This window comes from Megascapheus bottae, chromosome 13 (assembly GCF_031878675.1).
Source record: "Megascapheus bottae isolate mThoBot1 chromosome 13, mThoBot2.hap1, whole genome shotgun sequence".
NCBI classification, from domain to species: Eukaryota; Metazoa; Chordata; class Mammalia; order Rodentia; family Geomyidae; genus Megascapheus; species Megascapheus bottae.
Genome location: NC_143521.1, coordinates 10413651 through 10433301, shown reverse-complemented (window position 1 = coordinate 10433301; position 19651 = coordinate 10413651). Strand labels below are relative to the sequence as shown.

Below are 19651 nucleotides of genomic sequence, written 5' to 3'. Positions count from 1 at the left end.
CAGCCCAGTATGGCATTTTATTTCCTCTTCTCTTTCCTCCTGACAAACAATCAAGTGCATCTTCCCAAATTCAACTAAGGATGAAAGGTTTTTCCAAAGTACCACACTGGTTGCGATTCTAAATTGTTGTCCTACCCAGTCCTTCCCAGAAGCCCACTTGCTCATGTGTAGCATGGTAGCTGAAAACATGGAGACACAGGAGAGCCTGTCTTAAAGGAGGTTACAGAGATGAACACATCTCCCCTCCCTTTGTCCGTTACTTAGAGGACTCTGCCTCTGAATACCTGTAGAGCTGATGGATCTACCCACTTCAGATGTTTGGCCAAATGCATTCTGATCCAGTGAAGCTATCTGTGATCTTACTGTCAAATATACCTGCTCTCTGCCTGCTCCTTTCTCACATGGTAAGTCTATTTTTCTCCCAGAATCCTACTTGCTACTGAATAGTCTATGATTCACTTATTTTCTATCTTCCCCACTCTGTGAAGTCAGGAGGGTTGCCTGGTTTTGGCTGCAGCCTGAGATTTGCACTGGACACAGCACCTGCAAGGTACTCTGATGAGTCAGAGTGCATGAGAAGGTTGAAGGGGCCATGCCAAACAAATAAACAGCTCAAGTTCGCTAAGCCAAACCAGCTGTCTGGATGGAGAAGGTGATAGAAGTATCTGAGTTTCATTAGCAAAATAAACACTTCAGACTACTAACAGAACCTCTGTGGGTATGGTTACATAACATTTCAAACATCTATCCTTTTCCAGTTCTGATAGTCTATGAGCTATGGTTTGAATTCTTTGAACTTGATGGTGACAATGTCAAAAGTGTTGATCCTGAATCTGCCTAAAGGGAATGGACAGGGGTAATTAAAAGAGACACCCATATTTTATTAGCATCTAATTCTACAGGGGGTTTAGTTTTGACATGTCCATATATGTGTATCATGTACCTTGATAGAATTTACTCCTTTCATCCTTTTTCCCCCTTCCTCCTCTCCTTACCTCCCTCAGTCTCAATAAACATTATTGTTCCATCTTCACACGTGTGCATAAGGTACTTTGAACATATTTATCCTCTTTCATTTGCCCTCTTCTCTCCCAATAGAGCACTAATCACAGACAGAACCTGTTTACATTCCTAAAAAACATTTCTAGTGTGTTCTAATTATTTATATATATCTGGTGTGTGTGTGTGTGTGTGTGTGTGTGTGTGTGTGTGTGTGTGTGTATGCTTGAACTGAAGGCATTGTGCTTTGGTTTGGCTTTCTTGTGCAAAGCTGGAACTCTGCCACTTAGGTCGTGCCTACACTCCATTTCTGAGTGGCTAATTCAAGATGATCTTATGGACTTTTGGGCCATGCTAAATTTGAACTTCAATCCACAAGATCTTAATCTCCTGAATAGTTAAGATTACTGGCCTGAGCCACCAGCACCTAGCCAAGCTACATATTTGTTTAGTTGAAGGGCTTGCATGAACCTACCAACTTTCTCAGCATGTGTTCACATGTTTAGTCTTTTGTAAAGACAAACCAATTATTTCACCACAAATTAAGCAAATAAAGAATCTACCAATTTGAACTGAATTCAAAACAGAAAGCTGAACATACTACTTCACTGTAAATATTTTACATGATGAAACTACAAGAAGGGTAGGCCACTTTAAACCAAAGAATACTTTGGGCTAATATAAGAGCATAATTATGTTGCTGATGTCACTTCTGGTCATAATGACTTGGAGATTATAGCCAAGAGAATGTTATTAAAGTGATTGGAGAAGTTTTTGTTTATCTATTTAAGCCTATTAACTTAAAGACTCTGGGCAAATGTACAAAATACTCATTTGAATTGCAAATTGAATCCATCAGTTAAAGTTACATATTTTTTAAATCAAATTTGGAATCTCCAGCCATTAATTTATAAATAGTCTTCTGTAGAGTATATGAATTAGCCTATCACAAAGATAATATAACATTATTGAACAACATAAAACAACTTCCTTTTATTTTCCCATAATGTCTGAGTTCCAGGTTTCCTGGCTCTCTCACAGGGCTTGCTGGTGCCACAGGGCAAATATGTGTGAATTGCAGTTGCAAAATGAAAAGTGACTCGGGAAAAGGCGTTCAGGGGCTTTCATGCTGATTCTCTGTCAATAGCCTTACATTAAACTGCCTCAGTGTCTAGGCTAAGCAACACATTGCATAGACTCTAGCAATGTCACATCTGAATGCTGAAATGGCTGTGCCCTGCTCTGAAATCAGCTTCAGTAGTCTTGGAGTGGAGGGAGAAAGAGCAATGTGGCAACGGGGGACTGATCTTGAGAATGCACAGGATCCCATCTGCTTGTCACAGAGAAGTACAACACCTGTAGATGGATTCGTAGGTTCATGCTATCTACACAGTAAATGGATGATTCCAATCTGTCTATCTCTTGGTTCTATTAACAAGAAACCCAAATATCTGAGCTGACCAAAGCAGATGGAGTGACAGAAGTTTATTATGGAGGGAAGCCTGACTGCTTCAATAACTAAAGTGAAAATAAGAGACATTTGCTTACTTCCAAAGGAAATCTTGCAGCCTTAATAGCCTAAAACTGATTTTGGTTGATTCTAATTCACTTAGAAGAAAATTGTGAAATTACTTGATATTACATAACCTCCATATTTAAGTGTCAAAGAGGGGACTTTAGTTTTCCCTTCAATAGCACAAATAACTCATATATGCAGAGAGTTTAAATCAGCTTTACAATGCATGTTTTGTTTTATGATCTTTATCCTTTGTGTAGGGTGGAGTTTTTATATCAGAATAAGCCATGATGAAGCAGAAATCTGGCTAAGCAACAATTTTTATCTGTTTGATGCCAAACAACTGCTGGATATTTGTCTGAGCCGACACAGGCATTTAATGTCATATTGACATAGCCATTACCTCTTATCTTAATTTATCAATTAGGGAAATAAAGACAACAAATGATCTTCAAGCATTTTCTCAACTATATATAAGCCTTGCATTCACTTTCAATATTATTCCTTTCATGGGCTTTAATTTTCTCATATATTGAAAGGCAAGAGAAGGTAGTGAAGAGAAAAGACAACGAGGTCAGCTTTGTCTGAGTTCAGGTACTGGCTTTGAATTAATTAGATCCATAGGCTTTGATGAGCTATGTAAGTGGAACCTCAGTTTCCTCATCTCTTATGTAGAAAAATAACAGAGTATTGTCAAGAATACATGAAGTCAATTAAATAATACTTAGGTGCTAGCAGAAATAGAGCAAAGGGAGGGTATACAAAATGAATGTTTCATAAATTATTTTTAAAATCAAATTTTAAAACCTTCAAAATAATAGACTCAAAGCCAAAATGTTCATCTTTGAGCATCATACACTTGAATGTAGAAAGAGAAATCACACAGGCCCAGAGTTCAAGTCCCATGACTGACAAAAAAAGAGAAATAGCATTCAGATAATTATATATCTGATATATACATACTCACAAAACAATATTATGTTCATCAAATGAAAGACTGGTAGTCAGTAAATGTTTCCTGCTATCAAAATATCCAAAACTTTTCTCAGCCTTAATCTTTAGTCTGAATTAGGAAAAAAAATTAAATTTTCAGCTATGGCAAGTATTAAAAAGATGAATCTCATTTTTCTAAGGGAAGTTAATGGTTCCTGAGGATCCCATATTAGTTAGAGTTCTCTAGAGAAACAGAATCAATAAAATGTATATAGAATTGTCAGAAGGAACATATTGCTTTGGCTTGTTTAATCAGAGCCTTGATAGTCTCACAATGACCATCTATAAGTTGAAGAGCTGGAGAAAACAGTGGCTGTCAGTCTATCAAGCTGGGTAAAGAACCAATAAACGTCTCCAGTCTAAAGCTGAAAGTCCCGAAGTTCCCTTAAGAGGGAATGGTTGAAGAATCTGATCAATGGGAGTGGCAAAAAATGCTGCATCAAAGCCAGAAGAATGCAGCTTGTGAATACAGAGGGGCATCCTTCTTCTTAGGCTTCTTGTTTCAGCCAAGTTCTCAGACACTGGGATGTGCCATCACCTATGTTCAAGATAGAGCTTTCCATCTCAGTTCACTGACCCACAAGCCAACTGCCTATGGAAATAGCCAGAAACAGATACCCAGAAGTGCCCCACATCCATTTTCTACAAGTCTCTCAACCCATTCAAGTTGACAATCAAGATTAACCACCACACGTCCTTCATCCCAAGAATTAACCAAAGAACTCTTCTAGACCTTACCATCAGGTTAATGTGAGATGGATGCCTGGAAAAAAATCTGTCTGCAAAAGTAGGTAGCTGTAGCTTGTGTTCTCCTTTATCTTTTTAAATACGAAGTGTAGCTTTATTCAGATCAAATATAATCTTCTTGGGAATGTTTTTGAAGTTTTCTGACACCTCAGGCATCGCTTGAGGTCCTTAGGGATGGCCCCAGGGATTGCTGCCTCACTGAGGGACTGCTGGCTTTTGTGTCAGTTATCAAGGTTCTCTGGGCAAGTGGGAAAATGGGCATGGTTAAGAGCATACCCAGAGACTCTATTCCACCAGTTTTCTGCAGTGTACAATATTTGACTAGACAAATCTCTTGCTTTGCGGGAGACAACATATTTGAAAACCTCTGTCTCTCATTACTTCTTAAATGAAGCAGTCATGCCTATAATCCTAACTATGCAAGAGGCTGAGTTCTGAGGATCACAGTTATCAGTCAGTTTCAGCAGAAAAGCCCATGAGACTCATCCCCAATTAATCACCAAAAAAGCCAGAACTAGAGCTGTGGTTCAAGTGGTGGAGCACTGGCTTTGAACACAAAAGCTCAAGGACTCTGCATTGGTTCTGAGTTCAAGCCCCAAGACAACACACAAAGAAAGAAGAAAGAAAGAAATAAAAGAAAAGAAATAAACAGAAAGGGAAAGGAAAGGAAGGGAAGGGAAAGGAAGGGAAGGGAAGAGAGAGGAGGGGAGGGGAGGAGAGGAGAGCAGAGGAGAGGAGAAAAGGAGGAAAGGAAAGGAAAGGCAAGGCAAGGCAAGGAAAAAAGTCAAACTGTAACATGGGCTGTTTTTACATTATAATGAGGTACAGAGTTGGAGTTAGGTCTGCATTAAAATTCCACATATTAGTTGTTTGCTTGGGTTTTTTTTGCATAGCTATGGCTACAGTACTGGTGAGATCTACATAAATTATGAGTTATTTTGTCTCATGACTAAAGAGGCTGCATTCATGATTGTGAAGCACAGTGTACTTGGGCAGGTATCACCATCAAAAGAGCATGTGATAGGCCAGGACTGTAGGCTAGTGGTAGAGTACTCACCTAGCATGCATGAAGCCCTGGGTTCGATTCCTCAGTACCACATACACAGAAAAAGCTGAAAGTGATGTTGTGGCTCAAGTGGCAGAGCACTAGCCTTGAGCAAAAAAGTGTCCAATGACAGTGCCCAAGCCCTGTCTCTAATTCTCAGTTTCCTGAGATAACACATATGAAGTGCTGAACAGACTCCATAGTTAATATATTTGTTTCTGTTATCATTACTAATACTTGTATTCCATCTAAACCAGAAAAACAACATAGGGCAATTTGTCCCATGGTCAAGCATGGAGTTAAGGAAACTTTTATATGGCTTATTAGTGTTTCCAGGTTGGTTTTATTTTTTAAAGTTCTTGTCTTAGAGCTAGTCTTCAGATGCTAGTTTAGGGAAGAGCCATGAAGATTTACTCTCAGCTACATCTTTACAGCTTTATCACCATAATGCTTAGGCACTCATGTAGACAACATCATTTCATCATAAACGAGAAGGTCGTAGTATTGAACTGTAATCCATCCATTGATTTATGGTCCCAAGTTCCTCCAAGGATTTTCAAAAATGCCTATGACGTTTCCTAGTGCTGGACTTTGCATCTGAATCTGTGATTTAGATGACAGATGTGTGAAATCATATGTAGCCAGACAAATCCCTGGTGATAACACATTTAAGGAAGCTCAAGCAGTGATGGATTAAGGGCCAATCAACCAGATCAGCTAATCTGAGCCCTTTTCAGTGACTTTGGCCCTGATGCTTTAAAGGGGCATCCCAAAATAAATTACTTTCCAGAAAGACTTTCTGTTCTGCATCTCACTCTATGTACTTCCTTTTCCACAAAAAGTCCCTTCAAGGATACTGAAGAAGCTTTGCCTGTTTCAGGAGAATTGATTATCATAGTTAGAATTAGCATTTGCCTTAATTGATAGGTGAACTTTGCTTGTAAAATCTCATATTCCACGTAGTAATAGAATTGCTTAAATGGTCACTTTGATTAGCAATAACCATCTTGAAAACTCTGACAATGTAGAGGCTAATAAGCCACAGATTTAATAATTGTATGTTATATGCACAAATGTTTGTTCCAGAGAATCCCAGAAGTTCAAGTCTTCTTCTTGGAAGGAAATAGATCCCAAAGCCGTACTCATGAGCAAATGGCATGGTGTCATGGATGGACTTACAATCAAGAGATTTATCTCATATATTTTATGGGAGGAAGATGACCAGGACCACGATAAAATAAAGGAATATAAACTAAGGATTGAAGCTCTTTGATTAGTGGAAGTATGCACTTGAAAATCTCTCTCTTTGCTTCCTAATTCCATGATTAGCCACCTTTCTTCCACCATGCAAAAGCAAAGAAAGAAATACCAAAGAAGCAAAGTTCTGGATTCTTCTACAAGGATCTCTCTAATGGAAGTACTATTTTCCCCGAAAATGCTCCCATTCAATTTCAGATAAAAAAGCAAATTTAAATTCTGTGCCACTCTGTCATTTGCCTGAGCTTTTCTTTTTTTTCTTCTGCTTATAGGTTTAACTTTAAACAATTTGTTTTCTTTGTCATTGTTGATTTACGTGTTATTCAAGATAACCTCTTCTATGCATCATTGTATGCCAGTAACAGGCCTCTTAGCAAGACTGAGCTGCATACTTGGAATAACCAAGAAATTATTTAAATCTGAGTGCCGGTGACTCACTTATAATCCTAGCTCATAGGGAGGCAGAGATTGGTGGTTTGAAGTCAGTCTGGGCAGGAGTGTCTGTGAGATTATTTCCAAATAACCAGCAAAATGCCAGGAGTGGAACTGTGATTCAAGTAATAGATTACCACTCTTGAGGGAAAAGGCTAAGGGACAGCTCTTGGTTCCTGAGTCCAAGCTAAACAGTAGCAACACACACACACACACACACACACACACACACACACACACACGAAACTATTTGTAGTAAAGATCTGATGTTATTCATTGTGTGTGATAAGCATAAGAAGCACATCAAAAAGATAAGTTTGTATCTTTGATATTATCATGTTCTTGACTTGTTTTCTTTCCTGGCATATTAGCCAGCTGCCCGTCACTGCAATATCTGAGATAAACAACTTAGTTTATGGGGGGGAAAGTTAGTTTGTCTCACAATTTAGAATTTTCAGTCCACAGTCACTGGCTCTTTGACTTTGTACAGTACATCATCAGGGAAGTACACTCACAGGAAGTTTGTAGTGGAACAATGCTGCTAGCCTCAGGTTACCAGGAAGCAAAGAGAGAGCAGGAGGACCCATCAAAGGCTCATCCCCAGAAACCACACTTTCCTATTCCTAGACTCTACCTTCTGAAGATTCTGCCACCACCCCATAGCTCACCTCAGGGTATTGAGCCTTTGTGTGGGACATTTCAAAGTTAAACCCTAATGCCTAGATTCTTTTTCTGTCCTGAAATCTGTTTATGCTTTATCTTTAAAACTACATTAAGACTAATGGTCTGTTGCATGTCATATGCTTGTGGCTCACCAATCTAAACACTGCCTTATAGTGAATTATCTTCCCTGATGTATGGCACTTAAAGTAAGCTGAGGCTAGGCCAGGCCACAAACTGTTTGGTTGTTTTTTTTAAATTATATTGAGGCTACAAGTCTCATTACAAGTTAAGTGTGGTGCTATAAGCCTGAAACTCTCAAACAAGTTACGAATAGTAGTAGAAGTCTGAAATCACAGCCAGGCAGAGGTATATGGATCCAGGTTTGAGGCTGGTCCTGTGCAAAAATTACAAGGGTCTGTCTGAGAAGTCACGCAAAAGGGCTGGAGGTGGAGCCAGCACAAGGCTCTGAGTTCAAATCCCAGTATAGTCCAAAAGAAAAAAATCACAATCTGGCTAGTTGCAGAAACAATTATTAACCTCTTATCTTTGAAAAAAACTTATTTAAAAATCATATTGTACTTGCACACTCAACAACCTTACCAGATTTTAGTGATTTCATTATAAAGCTCACTTACTTATGCTTTATACAAAAGAGTGTGTGCATTGTGCTGGTTGTGTGTAGAGACACACAGATTTCAGAGTTGCCCTAAAATAAAATATAAACACACTTGCTATAAGCTACCCAACTGATCAGAGGCTTGGCACATGCAGAGTCAAATGCAACATTCCACTTGAAACCATGCGATGAAGATAGAGTCCCACGATATGACATTGGACAAGTCATTTCACCTCCATTTCACCCTCTTTAAAATAAGAGTCTTGATGCCTCTCAGGGCTGTGTAAATCAACTCAAATTACCTAGGAGAAAATTCTCGGTTACCTCATAAATTACACAAAAACCAAAGGTGGTTATCCTGCCATGTCTCAAATGCTTTGACTAGAACTGACACTGTAAGCAAGGACCTCCAATTCAACTTGAGTGTGGGATTTTCAGCTCCCCCCAGACCCACCTGGCTCTTTATAGGGAATCAATGCAGCAAGATTCAATGAAAACATTCCTTCCAATTTTACAAAAAGGCCTGAGACCAATGTTCAGCACAAAAGATGCTCTGGGTGGTCCAGGGCCATTTCCAGAGTAATTTCAAAACCTCCTGCTTTGAAGTTTGCCATTTTTCCCCCACCTATCCTTTGAGGTTCATCTCATGGCATTTCCATACCTGACATTTCCTGTCTTAGCTCTTCGCTCATACCTGTCTCCCTTCCCTTCCTCTTTCCACTGTCTCCTTTCAACCTCTGCTCATTTCTAATTCTGCAGGCCCTTTGAGAAAGGGGGAGGGGAGGAAAACAAAAGGTTAATTTTCTCCAGCCTGCCCAGGCCGACTTAATGTAACAGAAGGCAGCAAATTGTATTGATTTAGTGACATGCAACTGTCCAGAAAGAGCTATTTATACATTATTCAGGACAAACACTGTCATAATGGACAAGCAGCAGCAGCATCTGGGATGTTAATGTCTACAAATAAGATTATTCTTTGAAAGGATTAGGATGAAGCATTTTGTGTAATTAGATTTCTCCGTTTCAGGAATGAATTGCCTTTTAGCAGTAAAAGCTGTCACTGAGGGAGCCATTAGCTCCTTATAACTGAATTAAATGCATAATTAGTGACATGATCACATTAGGATTTGTTTCATTTTTAACTAATCTGAGGGAGGGGGAGGGGGAGGGGCAAGGGGATGGGGGGCGGTGCCATTTCCAGGTCACTGGGCCCTTCCTCAGCTGGGATAGGCCTCAGCTGGCATACTGAAGTTGGTAAAAGTCAGGCGTGTGTGAATCAGAGCCCAGGCCTCGCCACGGCAACGGCCGGGCTATTCATCACTGGGTGGTGGGTGACAGTGACTGATGGGCTAGGCCCAGGCCTGGCACTTCACCAGTGCAAGAATCATAAGAGCCAGGGAGCAGAATGACAGCTGGAGCGCTGTGTCAAGTGGTGGAGAGACCAGAGCTATTAATAATGTGTGCCACATGATCTCGGCCTCGAGAAAACAATGATTTAGACATTGGTGAGAATAAAGATTTTACATTTAGTCCGAGGGTGACTCTTCTCCTTGGCATTTGTAGAATAAATCGCTGTGCAATCCGCATGTATGAAAATCAGGCAATGCATACATTACAGCCTGGCCTGGGAGGGAGGGGACTCAAAGAAGGGAAATGGCAATCCGGGCCTTGGCGGTGGATGGCATTCGTTCCATCTTCCTGACACCTGTGTAAATGTCTCAAGGTAGCCATGGAGAATAAGCAGACAATGAGGAAGTTCTGGCATTCACTTGCTCACTGCGCATCGTCCTCCCTTGTCATACCACTGTGAGTGCCATAAGATGAATGAAGAGGTATGGGAAACTGTCTTCATCCTCAGAATTTACCACAACTGAAATGGAGTTGTATGTGTGGGTGTGTGTTGTTGTCGTTGCTGCTGTGGCTGTTGTTGTTAAGTCACTGACATTTTCTGTACTTTAAGAGACACTGAATCTTATATCTTGGCCTGCAAAATAGTAGTGGCAGAACCAAAAATAATGTCACAAAGATACTAGGCAAGGCAACTTTCATCCAAATCATTCCATGTTAAGCAAAACCCAAACTAGCGCAGGCAGCAAGAAAAACGGACTAGCAGGTCAGCAGGTAATATGGTCCTTGAGTTTTATGAAGAACGCATGCCATCCAGCCCAGCCTGGGCCAAATAATCCAATACTGTTGGGACTAGTAGTTGTGGAACAGTAAGTTCTACTTGCAGTGATAAGGAGTTCTCCAATGGACAGAGGAATTAAGGGCAATTGGCATCACCCACTATCACCCAGATGCTAGTATCTCATGCCTGTAATCCTAGCTACTCAGCAGACTGAGATCTAGGGTTCAAAGCTAGCACAGGTAGGAAAGCCTGTTAGATTCTTATGTCCAATGAAGCACCAAAAAGCCAGAAATAGAGCTATGGCTTAAAAGGCAGAGCACCAGACTTGACAACAAAAGCTCAGGAATAGCATCCAAGGACTAACTTCAAGCCCCAGTACTGGCATATACACACAGAGACAGACAAGAACACACACACACACACACACACACACACACACACACACACACACACACCAATAAAATAAAATAGAATGTCTCAGTCCTGCATATTCATCCTTGTTTCTTCACTACTGAAGCCTACATTGACTTCACTCAGAAATTCAGGAAGGCCAGGGTTTACTAACTCAGAGTCACCTTTGGATATAGTACACCTTCAAGTCAGAAAATAAATGAAAAGCTAATGTGCACATGAATACCATTGTAGAATTGAAAACTTAAGAAATCTGTGGTGGAGATGTGGTACTAAAAGATGGAGTCATAATGGACAAGATAGCCAGGAGAAACCATGTCATCGGTAACCATGGTAATTTCAAAACAAATGGCCTGAGTTCTACTAATCTCTTGTTAACCTTGCTATGTCACCATCAAACATATCAAATCCCCTTAACTAATGGCTCAACAAAACTGAAAAATTGAGAAGTGAGTAGAAATTCTTATTTCTTTGTATGAAACTTAAAAGTTGTGCAGTGCTTGAAAAATAAATAAAGAGCTTTCATAATGTTATGCCAGAAAAAAATGTATGTAAAAATTCACATATAACCTTTATATATTGGTGAGCATTAAGATTTCCTGTTCTTTGAGGCAAATATTGACCTTGACTTCACCTCGGTCAATATTTACCTCTCAGGTCAATAGATCTTGATGTTCACCTCAACAGAAGTCAATATCTACTTCTTATCTCATTTCTATCTGTCAGGTACCAGTGTGTAATCAGTAATGTGAAATTTCTTCCCTTATGCATTTCCTGAGGTTAAGATGGGATTAATTTGGGACCTTATGCTTTTCATTTGTTAAATACCTTCTCCCCACAGGAGCTAATGGCAGGTTTCATGCAGAATATTAACCGTCTTTTTCATCTTCTCTCCTTGCTCTTGCTCACCTAAATTAAGGCAGCATATGGGTAGCAGAAAACAGTTTTACAATGAAAACATCATTCATTTCTTCAACAAACACAGCTTGTCTATCATGTATCTGGGACTACAGACTGTGTCTATGGTAAAGATACAGGCAGACATGGCGCCTGCCCTCAGGAAGCTTACTGTCAGCTGTAGCACTTCCCAAATCTCCCCATTTGGTTTACTAATAGTGCTTTGTTCCTCTCCTATTGTTCCTCTTCTCCTTTTTTTCATCCACATGTCCCATTTTTCTGCACAGTTTGGGGAAACATTTTTGTGTACCAGTCCTGGGGCTTGAATTCAGGGGCTAGATGCTGTCCCTGAGCTTTTTTGCTCAAGGCTAGTCCTGTACCATTTGAGCTACAAGCTCTGCTCCCAACATTTTTAGTGGTTAATTGGAAATAAGAGTCACACAGAATTTCCTCCCCAAGCTGGCTTCAAACTGCAATCATCAGATCTCAGCACCCTGAACAGCATAGATTACAGGCATGAGCCGCTTTTAATATTCAATTTTATATGACTGTACAGCTCACAAAGTACTCTCTATAAAAATCTCATCTGGATTTTTCTCTCTTCCTTTTCATGTAGAAACATTAATGCAAGTATTTGTACCTACTCAGTGTAAAGTTTATCCACAAACTGCAAGTGGTACATAGGAAATAGTTGTACCAAGTGTATGATGAAGAAATACCTTTATATCCTTGATATAGGGCTAATTACTTTGAAGGGCTAATTATTAAATGGACTTTGAAAGTTTTAATTACTGATAATTTGCTTCTGGGAAAGCTTTTGCAACTTCTTGAAAAAGAAGTAGTTATGAAGCTCTCTCTTAATTTATATAGTTTAAGTGACAGATCTGTTTACAGCTTAGCTCGGACTGTAACTTACCATTGAGAAAGGTCCATAATAGAGTTAACCATCCCCAGTGATATATGCAGGGTTAAAATGGAGACCCTAGAATTTAGAGAAGTAATGTTTCTATAGATTTATCCAGCTAAGTAGACAGAGCTTTGAATGTCACGGCTAGATCGCAAGTGGGTATTTTCATGGCCTCATGTGTATACCTGGGCACAATCCAAGTTTAAGGAAGAACAGTAGCCTATTATTTCCATAGACTCAAGGTGGGAACCTACTTATTTTGTTTCTTTGAACCTCCACTTCTTCACCAGTAAAACAGGAATAATTATGCACACCTTACATTTTAGTTGTGACACTTGAGGTGTCATAAGTGGACCCCATAAAATGAACATGATGAATGAGCGATTACAATTCTCACCTCTTTACCCATCACCACTAAAACCACCACTCATTCAGTGATCACAGTCACAGCAGTATTTTAGATGGATACAGATATGTATTCAGACAGACACATAAATATACATACAGAGAAATGAAAGACAGATAGAGGGATGATAGATTTTGCATATATAATTGTATAGTACATTCACACCCATATACATATTACACACAAACTATAAACCTTGTAACCATATAAAATTTAGGTGTGATGAAGAAATGAAGGTGATAGTGGCAATGGTGATAACAATAGGCAAGAGGAAAGGAGAGTTATAGCAGTGAAATCAATAGACGGAATAAGATTACTTCAAATGTTGTCCCAGCGGATTGGAATACCATAGAAAATAGAATTCAGATTTTTGAAAAAAAAGTTAATCCTATAACCAGCAAATAAAGTATTTTTTCTTAAAGACTTTTAAAAAATTAAATTTCTAGGAAACAATCCAAAAAAAAAAAAAAGAAAAGGGTATCTCAAGTAGCTATACTAAGAATGCCCAATTCTGAACACCAACCAATGGAAGAGATATCGTCTTTCTCACTCTGGCATATCCTCAAGAAGAAAGATTAGCTTTGATATGGAAAAAAATAGATTCATTTAAAATATAATATGACTTACATTTTCCAGAATCTTCTGTGTATGTAGATTCATTTAATGTGTTTCATGTTCCAAGCAAATTCCATCAAGAAATCCCCCTAAAACTCCCCAGCTCTCTTCCATCCTGGGAGAGATCTCTTCCTTTACACAAACCCTCAAGAACTGAAGCAGTTGAGATGTTTATAAAAATAACTTTGGCTGTATAGACCCTCGTGGCTTAGGTGAATTTGTGTTCACTCAAGGAAGACTACAACTGAGGCATTTCTGCAAACTGCTGTCCCTTCCTGCCCTGCTTCATTTACCTGTGTAGGTAAATGACCATCTTCATAAAAATGTCCCCACTGCTTTTCACTGTCTCATTTACTTTACTTTCTATCCAAGATGTACAAAATAGAATTCAGTGAAAAGAAACACAGCTTTCAATGGCATGGATACTCCTTTCCAATAGATCTGTTCGGTCTGACACAGTTAAAATGGCGATCATTTCAGTTTTAAACTGACTGTGACGAAAATCAATAGATCTCTTTCACCTCTGAAAAACTGGGTTCAGATCTGAATTTGCTCTCAAGTGAAATCAATTTGGTGGCCTCTTAACCCAGTGTCTGGGAACCACTGGTCCCCATCACACAATCACCCTGTTGCTTTTATTCAGCCTAGCTGCCTGTACTCTGGAGAGATGAGGGATCATAGGTGAGACAAAAGCCAAGATGGGCCTGAGAATGAAAGTTGACTTAAGAGAAATTTGACAGCCAGTAGTCAGGCAGAAATAGGTCTCTACCAGGTTGGGGGTATTGAGAAGAGGAGAAGGAAGAACAAAAGAGGCCATCGCTTGATGTCAAGACTCAGGTCCTTTCCATCTCATGTTAGCTCTGCTTATGTTGATCTCTTTCTCTTTTGAAATCAAAGGTGTGTGTGTGTGTGTGTGTGTGTGTGTGTGTGTGTGTGTGCATGCATGGCACATGCACACTAATACTAGGGCCTGGTGTTCTCAGTTGACTTTTCCTCTCCAGCATAGCCTTCTGCCACCCATTCACTTCTGGCTTTTTGCTAACTAATTGGAAATAAGAGTCTCATGGACTTTCCTACCCAGACTGGCTCTGAATCATGATCTCAGACCTCAGTCTTCTTGGTAGCTGGGATTACAGCTGTAAATCACCAGGATATAGCCAAAGTCATAATAAAAGTAAAGCTTAGATTTTAAAAATACAGTAAGTGCCATGATGTTCCAATAGTATTTGAAAAATTAACTTTTAACCACACACTTAAGTTCTCAATGAGGCAAAAAACTTAAACTTGGTTTTTGTTACCTAAATGTTATTTGACCTAAAAAGGAAATACATGTATATATATGTAATTTTATATGTAAGCCATTATCTACTTATATTATATATTCTTTATGTTTATACATAAATACAGAGATGCATTGAGATAATTCTGTTTCATGTAGTTTTATTATCTTTAAGTAGTTGTACAAAGGAGTTGCCATTCAACAAATCAGTTAATGAATACAATGTAATTTTTTGGGGGGTCATGGGGCTTGAACTCTGGGCCTGGGGGTTATCCTTGAGGACTTTTAGCTCAAGGCTAGCCCTCTACCATTTTGAACCACAGTACCACTTCTGGTTTTCCAGTGGTTAATTGGAGACAAAAGTTTCAAGGACTATTCAGCCAGCCCAGGCTGGCTTTGAACTATGATCCTAGAATAAAATATATCTTGATCAAATGTTACCCCGTCATCATTTTCTCCCATCCCTCCTGTTCCATTAATTTTATTATTTTTTTAGGTTATGCATTGAATTTTATGACTGAAAATGCACCTCCCCCTTCTTAAGAGATAATTCTGTAGACACGCTTCTCAACGACAGTCAGCAATGTCGACCATGAAGATATTTTCAATAGGGCCACACTTCACATTTATATTAATTTCTGGGTTATTTTAAAAATTTTGAAAGCTCTATTTTCAGTATAGTCAAATATATAACTTTGCATATGCAAGAGCTAGGTGCAGTCGTTCACACCTGTAATCCTATCTACTTGGGAGCCTGAAATCAGGGATCACAGCTTGAGGCCAGGAGCAGCATTCCTGAGACTTCATCTCAACCAGAGGCTGGGTAGAGCCGTACAGGCCTGTTAGCCTCAGGAGAAGCCCAGTGGCTGGGTACAGTGCTCCTGCCTGTTATCTCCCAGTCCTCCCCCGTGACACAGGGAACCACAAGAAGGAAGATGCCAGCCCAGGCAGGTCTAGACATACATTGAGACTACAGCAAAAAATAACCAGAGCAAGAAGGGACTGGAGGTGTGGCTCAAGTAACCTAGTAATCACAAGTCTCAGAGTTCAGTCCCTAGTACCATGTAAGTAGCTGGTTTTGTTCATTTTTTGAGGTTTTTTTGTTCTTATTTTTTTGGTTCTTGGTCCTCTTTTCTTCTTTTCTTTTTGTAGTAAGAGCATTTCTCTTGAAACAATCTGTCACTTGAGCCACCTCTCCAACCCTTTGTACATTCTGGTTAGTTTTCAGATGGAATCTCTTATTTTTCTGCCTATGCTGGCCTGGGACTACAATAATTTCATCTATGCCCTCTCACCTAGCTATGTTGTCACTATTTGAGCCAGATTGTTTATTGAGATGTGAGTCTAACTAATTTTTTCATCCTCTAATCATGATCCTTCTGATCTCCACCTTCTGAGAAGCTGGAGTTACATACATGCATTACCAAACCCAGTGAGAGTTCTCTCCACATTCTCCCAATACTTCACATTACCTCCTTTATTTTCTTTTTCTAATACTAAGAATTGAATTCAGAGTCTCATTCTTGTTAGGCAGACATTCTACTTCTTTAGCCATATCTTAGCCTTTTTCTTAATTATTGGTTTTGTGTGTGTGTGTGTGTATGTGTGTGTGTGTGTGTGTGTGCCAGTCCCAGTGCCTGAACTCAGAGCCTGAGCACTGTCCTTCTGCTTTCTCAAGGCTAGAGCTATACAACTTGAGCCACAGCACCACCTTTTCTATGTATATGGTACCAAGGAATCAAATCCAGGTTATTATAAATGCTAGCAAGCACTCTAACCACTAGGCCAAACTTCTGGTTGAGTTTTTATGCTTAAGGCTATTGCTCAACCACAGTGCCATTTTCAGAGTTTTTGCTACTTAATTGGACAGATTTTTCTGTAGAGGATGGTTTTAAACCCTGATTTTCAGATCTCAGTCTCTCAAGTAGCTAGGATTACAGGAAGGAGTCATGATGTTTGGCTTGATTGGTTATTTTTTTAGATGGCATTGTACTTTCTTGCTTGGCCAGTTTTGATTGTGATCCTCTTCCCATGGGACAACAGACTAATGTATCAGCCATTAGTTGGAGTCCTGAATTTATTTTTTCTTTTTGGCTCAAACTGACCTCAAGTCTTGATCCTCTAATCTCTACCTCCCTCTGAAGTAACCAGCATTACAGAACTCCACTCTCTCTGTTCTTTTGTAGTAGATATGAAGTAGCATGAGATTACACTTTTAATCTAACTTTGCCTGCTGATGAGTGAGGTTGAGTGTGCGTTCAAGTGCTTATCATCCATTTGTTTACCTTCTACATGGAAAATCTATTCAAACACTTGCCTTCTTTTTGTTTATTTGTCTTCTGATCACTGAATTACAAGAATGAGTTATATGTTCTAGGTATATGGATCATCTATCAAATATTTGCCTTTTAATGTAGCTATCCAATTGTTTCAGGATTATTTGTTGAAGACTGTCATTTTCCCTATTAAACTGGCTTTATTTGCTGGTTAAAATCAGTTCACCACAACCATAAGGCTTTACTTCCATACTCTCAAATCGGTCCCACTGACCTCTATGTCTGTACCACACTGTCTTGACTGATTTGTAGTAAGATCTGAAATTAGAAAGGGCAAGGCTTGCACTTTCTATCTCTTTCCAACCTATTTTTGTGCTCATTACTGTTTTATGTAACTTTTGAGTCAACTTGTTTTCTGCAAAAAGACCTGCTGATTATGGTGTTTGATAAATATACTGGATTTTCAGATCAATTTAGTAAATATTACCATTTTTTAATTTTTCCTTTTTTTCTTTGGTGGAGTTTTGAATTTTGCCCAAGCTAACATGTACTTTGATCCTCCCATTCACTCCTCCTGCCATAGCTGAGAAGATACTTAATTACCATCATCGTACCCAGTTTTCTCTATTGAGATAGGGTCTCTCAAACTTCGTTTTTTGCCACAGCTGGGCTCAAACTATGAAACTTCTGTTCCCTCTATCCCAAGTAGCTAGAAATACAGGCATGAACCACTAGTTCCTGACTAAGAATTATCATCTGAGCCATACAACATCTTCCAATCGATGAACATAGAATATCATATCATTCTGTCTTTTTACATTTGTTTCAGGCATGTTCTAGAGTTTTATATGTATACATCTTGTGCTTTTTAAACCAAACTTATTCCTAAGTATTTTGTCCCTTTTCATATTATTTTCAATAAAGTTGTTTTCTAAATTTTATTTTAGGAAGATTTACTGTAATTAGAATGAAAATACCATTGAATTTTGGCTATTAATTTTGTAACCAAAAATCTTATTGAACTCATTTACTTGGAGTGGTTACTTCTGAAGAGTCCAGCTGTAAGCTAAAATCCTATGTGTGGTCCTTCAGGCCTGAATGCAACATATAAGTTTTATAAAGATGATAATTTATAAAGAGACAGTGCTCATGAAAAGGAGCTCCACTTCCCATGCCATCATTATGGCATATCTGGGGCACAGCAGTTATCTATTCTGTAGTCAAGGGCTGCATATCTGTATCCCAGTTCAGAGGCCTCATTGTTATTAGTATCCTATATAGGCACTTCCCAGGAGTCTCTGCTGCCACTGCCTCATCATTAAGTTTGACTGAGGCCCTTTTGTCCTTATCACTCACCATCTTCTAATGCAACACCTCTCCTCCCAACCCAAAGGCCCATAAAGAAGCTAGCTAAGCTTCTGGTCAGCAAATTGACTTTTCAGCCTGTACTTCATCTACTTGACCTTTACCTAGAGCCATTCCCAAGAGAAAAAAATGGAGCACTACAAGGCTCCATCTCTTTTTGTCTCTTGCTTTCTCTGTAATATACAGTAAACACAAGCTTGTTAGTTTGTGTTCCCTTTGTTCTGTTGATTGTAATTTTGTATTAGTAATTGTAATCCTGCTCACTTTAGAAATATGAAACATCATCTCTTTTACTGCTTTGACTACATTTACAATGGCTGACTTGAACTCTTGATTCACTAACTCCAGTAAATGGGCACTCTCAGAGACAGTTTCTGTTCACTGCATGGTTTTTAAACTTGTGTTTAAACACTTTCCTATTTCTGAGTAGCTGTTTTGTTGAAAATTAGTCACATGTAATACAACAACTCTAGATTCCAATCCCCAAATACCACCAAGAAGTTGTTTAGTGGCTTAATACAATCTGTCATTTTTTGTAGTATGTGACAATGTCTCTGATGAATTTGTAGTTTGCATTCTTGTTTTTATAGTTTAGCCTGTATTTTTTTTTGCCAGTTGTGGGGCTTGAACTCAGGGCCTGAGCACTGTCCTTGGACTTTCTCTTTTTTATTTTTATTTTTTGCCAGTCCTGGGCTTGAGCTCAGGGCCTGGGCACTGTCTTTGGACTTTCTCAAGGCTAGAGCTTTACCACCTGAGTCTCAGCACCATTTCTGGCTTTTTTTTTTCTATGTATGTGATACTGAGGAATCGAACCTGGGTCTTTGTGCATGCTAGGCAAGCATTCTACCACTACGCCAAATTCTCAGCCCCTGTCCTTGGACTTTCTCAAGGCTAGATCTCTACGGCTTGAGCCACAGCACCACTTCCAGCTTTTTTTCTATGTATGTGGCACTGAGTAATCGAACCTGGGCCTTCCTGCATGCTAGGCAAGCACTCTACCACTAGGCCATCTCCTGGCCCTAGCCTGTATTTTTGAAAATGCTTTGTTATGTGGGTACCAGTGGCTCATGCTTGTAATACTAGCTACATAAGAGACTGA

At 39.2% G+C, this 19651-nt stretch overlaps 1 long non-coding RNA gene across 2 annotated transcripts in view; it reads left to right on the top strand.

The window, feature by feature from the left end:
• The first annotated feature begins 11168 nt into the window (after positions 1-11168).
• Positions 11169-19651, top strand: part of LOC150055501 (uncharacterized) — a 46482-nt gene continuing 37999 nt past the window's right edge. For both annotated transcript variants that reach the window (XR_016537436.1, XR_016537434.1), the window contains exon 1: positions 11169-11256. This is a non-coding gene — a long non-coding RNA (uncharacterized LOC150055501). The remainder of the gene's footprint in view (positions 11257-19651) is intronic.